Source organism: Sceloporus undulatus, chromosome 2 (assembly GCF_019175285.1).
Source record: "Sceloporus undulatus isolate JIND9_A2432 ecotype Alabama chromosome 2, SceUnd_v1.1, whole genome shotgun sequence".
Taxonomy (NCBI): domain Eukaryota; kingdom Metazoa; phylum Chordata; class Lepidosauria; order Squamata; family Phrynosomatidae; genus Sceloporus; species Sceloporus undulatus.
The window spans coordinates 168,869,100-168,876,120 of NC_056523.1; positions in this window are offsets into that span (position 1 = coordinate 168,869,100).

The following is a 7,021-nucleotide window of genomic DNA, read 5'->3' on the forward strand; positions in this document are numbered from 1 at the left end:
GAGCCCGCTCTCCTCCAATATCAGCATGAATGAACAAAATAATGGAAAAATAAGTGATAGCAGCACTGAAGTGTGAAAGAAGTCTTTCCTCATGGGATGTGTGTGTGAGTGAATGCCATTCTGCCATTCTGTGTGTATGTATATATGTATATGTTTGTATGTGTGTGTATATATATTATATATGTCTGTATATAGAGAGACAGACATACATATGGGTATGTATGTATGTGTGTGTATGTATATATAGATGTATATGTATGTATACACAGATACACATACATATATAACACACACCCACACACATATATGCACATACACACCCATCCACCTCCATCTCCACATATATACAGCGAAACATACACACAAGCACACACATATATGCAAACACATATATATACACAAATATATACACACACACATATATATACATACACAGATACACATACATATTTGTTGTTGTTGTTGTTACCTTCCTTCAAGTCGTGACAAGGCTGTGGATGAGACATCTCCAAGATTCCCTGGCCTCCACTGCCCTGATCAGTTCCTGCAAATGCATATCTGTGAGGTGACCTCTTTTATAGAGTTCATCCATCTAGCATGAGGTCTTCCTCTCTTTCTGCTTCCCTCCACCTTCCCTAGCATTATTGCTTTTTCCAATCAGTTGTGCCTTCTGGTGATTTAGGCCCAAAACACACTGCAGAAATAATCCTGTTTGAGACTGCTTTAACTGTGTTGGCTTAGTGCTGGGGAATACTGGGAACCGTAGTTTTGGGAAACATTTAGTCTTCTCTGTCAGAGGGCTCTAGTGCCACAATAAACTACAGTTCCCAGAATTCCCTAGCACTGAGCAGGGCAGTTAAAGTGGTCTCAAACTGGATTATTTCTGCATTGTATTTTGGACCTATGTATTCCTAAATATTTGTATGAGTTCTGTCACTCAATAATAATTGTTAGCTCAAAAGGCTCATGTAGTAAAACTTTTGTTATCATCTTACTTTTTCATTAGTATGGAATATTACACATCCCCGTTCTGTTTTTGTCATCCCAATGTCCCCTTTTTCTCTCAAAGAAATATGGACAGCCTATGTATGTATAAATGTGTGTGTGTGTGTGTATAGATGTCTGTGTGTATAGAATTCAAAGACAGCATCTGAGGAAAGAGACCGAAGTCTACGTTAACTCAAGCTACCACCTTCTTTCTTCCAGTTAGTCTCAAAGGCACTACAAGATCATTTTACATATATATGTGTATGTATGTGTGTATATATACGTGTGTGTGTGTGAGAGAGAGAGAGAGAGAGAGAGACCGCATGGCATAGTGAGACACCAAGCTTCGAATGCCAATTCAACCATATAAATCCACTGGGTGACCCTGGGAGAGTCACACTCTCTCAGCCTCAGAGGCAATGACAAACCCCCTCTGAAGGAACTTGTCAAGGAAACCCCATTATAGGGTCTCCATAAGTTGGAATCAACTTGAAGGTACACAACAACCATGTATGTGTGTGTGTGTGTGTGTGTGTGTGTGTGGATGGATGTGTGTATATGTGCATGTGGAATATGTATGAAGAAACAGAAATAGTAAAAGTGTGCTCATACATAGGATCAAACATAGACTGGAGCAGTGACTGCAGTCAAGAAATCAGAAGAAGGTTAGGAATGGGGAGGGCAGCTATGAAAGAACTAGAAAAGATCCTAAAATGCAAAGATTTTTAACTGAACACAAAAGTCATAATCATACAAGTGGGTATGCATGTCTTTGGCAGTTCTTGAAGTATGGTATTGTTGACATTGCCAATATCACACCACACTTTTATAGCGCTATGATTCCACTAACTGCTACAGCTGCCTCCTGTGGAATTCTGGGGTTTGCAGTTCAGGGAAGCCTAAAAGAGCTCTTTTGGTTGAGGCTTCTAAATGCCCCTTCCTAAACAGCCAATCCCAGGATCCCACAGGAGGTGGTCATAGCAATTAAAGTGGAATTATAGTGCTATAAAAGTGTAGTGTGATATTCAGTGTTCATTGGTTAATTCTGATTAGGCACATCTGTTACCTGTGTATGGTATCAGAGCAGAAATTGTCCCAAAAGCTCAGCAGACAGCAGTGAAACTAAGCAATGTTCAAAGCCTGAGGTTTTGTGTGTCTACTCAGATGAAGAAGCCCTGTTGTGTTCAGTTCAGATATGATCACTTGAAGTGTAGGCCTGAAAGCAATACATTACCATGTAGGCCTATTAATATGATATTTTATTGCCTACTGTTAAAGACAAACTTTGAACAAACATGCACCGAATTAGGCTGCACAGGCTCTACTGCTAAACTCTTTACAACTAGAAAGCTGGGCATCACAGTCATATTTGGGTAATAGCGGACAGGGTGAGTCTCACTTATCCAAAATGCTTGGGACCAGGTGTGTGTTGCATATCAGATTTTTGAATATTTGCATATACTTAATGAGATCTTGGAGACTGGACCCAAGTCTAAACACAACAAATTTCTTATCTGCCTCGTATACACTTTATGCACAGAGCCTGGGGTGCCTTATATCAAATGCCAAAATCAAGGTTTGCTTTTTGGAATTTATATCTTTTTATAATGCTGGTATTTTCATATTATATTTATAATATTTTCATGTATAGCAATAATATAATTTAGTGGCAGCTTTAGGCTACATTGAAAACAATTGCAGTTCCAAAGACAGCTTATTAGCAAGTAGCTGCAAAATTCATAACATGGTGCTTTACCTGAAATAAATACTGCTGGATTCTATGGGGTGTACTCTTGGGTAAGTGGTGAAGGACTGTCATGTCATTCCTTCCCCTTTTTTGGCCAAATGCAAAGTGCAAAGCTCTTACCTTTAGCTCCCACTCAGACAGACAGTGCCATCCATTCAAGGCCATTAAGTGAGCACCCTCAGCTCTCTCTAGCTGTAGATGAAATTAGAAAGAGAATATCAAGTTGAATGTCCAAAGAGTATATAAAGTGAGGGATGCTGTAAACACATAGCAGTAGTAGGTAACAATTTGATTCTGCCGATCTATTAACACAGTAGTTATGGCCAAGAGAGAGTGTTCCCTCATAGATCATGATGTGGCAGTTCAATGAGGAGGCACCCACAAAAATAATCATTGAAGACCAGGCCCATTCTCATTATTGGAAGAAGAGAACTACAAAGTCCATACCTAAATATCTTCCAAGAAAATGTACTTGCAACAACATTTTATTGTGGAAAAAATACTGCTCTTTATTTTCTGGCATATTTATCATTTATGTATTTTATATGGAGAGAGAACATGTTGTATAAACATTAGTAAAGACAGCCCCCCCACCCCCACCGCCCAACAAACCAAGATGTTATAAGAGGATATCTTTGATCCTCTGTCCATGTTTTTTTGCTGGGTGGGCAACTGTGGAAGGTTATAGGGATATACTTGCCTCTAGGAGGCCTTGGAAGGCTTAACATGCTCCCACAATAAATAAATAAATAAATTTTATAACTGTTTTGACCCCCCCAAAAATTCTGTATGTATGGAGGCATTTTCTCATGTTTTTGGTGAGTTTTTCTTAAGGCCTCTTCTTAAAGGCCTTCTTAATAGCCCAGAGGGGCTGAAAAACATGGTGGAAATTCACCCCATAGCCCCAGTGGACATTTTGGAGCATTTGGGAACAATTTTTAATTAATTAATTAATTAATTAATTAAAAATTAAAAATAATTAATTTTAAATAATTACCCAAGGGGACACGAAACAGGATGGAAATCCCCCCAACGCCCCTACAGTGCATTTGGGGCCATTCTGGAACAAAACACTATTTTGCAAACTCACCATATATCCTTGACAATGAGTTGACCTTATGTATAAGTCAAGGGCAAGTTTGTGAGCCAAAATTATGGATTTTGATAAGACCCAAGGATAAGTTGAGGGTAAAACGGAGGGGCATGTAACAAAGGATATAAAGAGCAAAGCAAAGGAAAACAGTGCAAAAGAACTTACAAAATTCCATGCTTTCTTTTTTAGCCCAGGCTCAAACCTACAAAATCATACATGTGTTTTATTTCAACAACTCTATGATGCTATGATTCTATGATTCACACAAAAGCACTAAGTCTAATATGTGTGTCCCCTGTACAAGACTGGAAGCCTATGTTCCTGAAGTGCATGGAATTTTTGAGACCCAGTAGAGGGCACTGTCCCTCTCAATGTACTCTGATATGCCCTGGTTAGAACTCCATCATGCTGTAATCATTAGATTTATGGTTGCCAGCTTTCAAGGTAATTAGTGTGAAAGTTCATGCTGCCAACTAACTTCTTTGACACTTGAGTTAATCTCAAAGGTGCTACAAGATCTCTCTACATACCAGCTCATACAGCAGATGCTGTGGGCCGTCTCAACACTGTCCTCCACTGCAGGACAGATCTCTTTATTTCACATGGCCTGTCCCCTCATTTCTTCTATGCCATGAGGTACAAAATTCTGTTACTCAATGTTGAAGTACACTCCAACTGCCAGACTAACTGGTGTTTCTATGTGAAATGGAGATATCACATGTGCACCTGGTCCTTTGGCTCAGGCAATGAATAGGCTATAACAGAAGTACAGAGGTCTGATCTTAACATTTTATAATTATAATGGTGATTCCCCCTTCTCCTTCTCCTTCTTTTTTAATTTCTCCATTTCATCTGAAATGTTGGAGGGTATAGTCCTGGTTTAGACTGAGTTCTTCCTGACCCTGATTTACCAAATTTTTGTTGTTGTTGTTGTTGGTGTTTTGCCATTACTGCCCCATCTTGCCGAATATACTATTTGAGAAAGTATAGACAAAGAAAAATACAACACTTTAACTATTAAATATTAATTATTAAAATTCTGTTTTGCAATTATATGGTAAGAGCAAGGATTTGTTCCTCTGTTCTCTGGTGGAATATAAGAACAGAAGGTATAAAGCAGTGTGTCACTTGTAAATCCTCATCCATGTAGGAACAGTTTGAGGTGGGAAGAAGGAAATGCCTTTATTTGTTTTATATGCTTGCAAATTACACTGAAACATTTGGCCTCCTCTTGAATACCACTGGAATGTTTTCCCCAGAAAAGGACATGTTAAAATAAATCCATGATTTCAGCTATGCACTTCAGTGTTTCCTGTTGTGTGTTTGCTTCTTTTGATTTAAAAACAGGAATGGGGAATATGTGCATTTTCAGATGTTGTTGGATTTTAGCTCCCATCAGCCCCAGTTACTTGTGAGGAATGATGAGAGTTACAGTACAACGATACTGGGAGCTTTCCAAGTTCTCCATCCCTTATTATAGGATTATATATGCACTTTTAGCACCTGATGGCTATAACATCTAACAGTGGTGTGCATGTGTGAAAGCACCATCACAGAAAAAAATTCCACAAACACACATTCCCACATATAATATTCTTCAAACAACAGTGAGCTGTTTCATGGAGTTCTGTTACTCAAGACCAATATGAAAATTATAATAAATCCCTATTGCATTAATGGGTACCCCAAATAGGGACTATACACATTCCACAACACCATAGACTGTGATGATTGATTTATTATTATTATTATTAACCTTTATTTATAAAGCGCTGTAAGTTTACACAGCGCTGTACATCAATTTTTTAGTCAGACGGTTCCCTGCCCTCAGGCTTACAATCTAAAAGACACGACACAAAAGGAGAAGGGAGTGGTGGTGGGGAATAGGATCAGGTCCAGCAGATCCTTTCCACCTCCGAGGCCTGGACCAAGGCAGATGGATTGGAGGAAGGGCTTGGCTTCTTGATGGATGGTTAGAAGGAGGCTTCCTGGGTCAGAGAAGGGCTCACCTCTGGGAATGCTTCTCTAAACAATATAGTCTTTAATTCAGTTTTGAAACTGGGCAGAGAAGTGATGAGGTGTGCATGTGGGGGAAGAAGGTTCCAGGAGTAAGGGGCAGCAAGCGAGAAGGGACGAATTCGGGAAGGGGCAGTGGTAGTCCTACACTGTGACTACCAGAGCGGAGAGTACGAGTAGGAATGGAAGGAGAAAGAAGGTCAGATAAGTAAGGAGGGGCCAACCCATGGAGGGCTTTGAAAGTCAGTAACAAAAGCTTGTACCGGATGCGAAAGGGGAAGGGGAGCCAATGAAGGGAGGAGAAAAGAGGAGAAACATGGTCAAAGTGGCGAGCGGATGTGACAATACGGGCAGCTGAATACTGGACAGATATTAAAGGATGGAGGTGTGAAAGAGGAAGCCCTGTTAGAAGGAGGTTACAATAATCTAGTCGCGAAACCACTAGGGCATGGACTAGAGTCTTGGCAGTAGAGATTGAGAGGAATGGACGGATCTTGGCAATGTTGTGGAGAAAGAATCTACAGGTCTTTGCGGTGGCCTGGATCTGGGGAATAAATGACAGAGAAGAGTCAAAAATGAAGCCAAGATTCGTCATCACAGCCCATGGTGTTTGGGAACATATACAGCCCTTAAGTGGAGGCACCCATTAATGCAAAAGAAATTATTCTAAATCTCATATTACACTTTAGTAGCATTACATCATCAGTTCATGCTGCAGTATGTTTTGGGGAGTTCCTATGTGACGTATTTTGTTTTAAAAGCTTTTCCCTGACAAAGGAAAAAAGAGTTTCCCTGGAGATGAAAGAATTATACCGCACTACCTTCTTCCCAGTCTCTATTGCAACATGTAGCTAACATTAGTGGAAATTGAGGCTTGTTTGCAACTTATTTTATGCTGATTAATAGAAATGACGGGGAAAATGTTGGTCCACATTTTAAAATTTGTGGATTCCTTTCTTGTGGATATTGTGAAGATGAGAGAAATTAAAGCTGCAAGGTTAACAGTAGCGCTGGTGCTATAGGTGCTATAACACAAATCCCCATCCCAACACTCTATGATATGACAGTGCCAGTAATAGGGAAATATTTCTATTACTTTTCCCCTTAAAATTAAAAAATAGTGTGCAGAGAAAGAAGTAGGACTAAATAACACAGTTATGTGGATGATCTGATCCTAT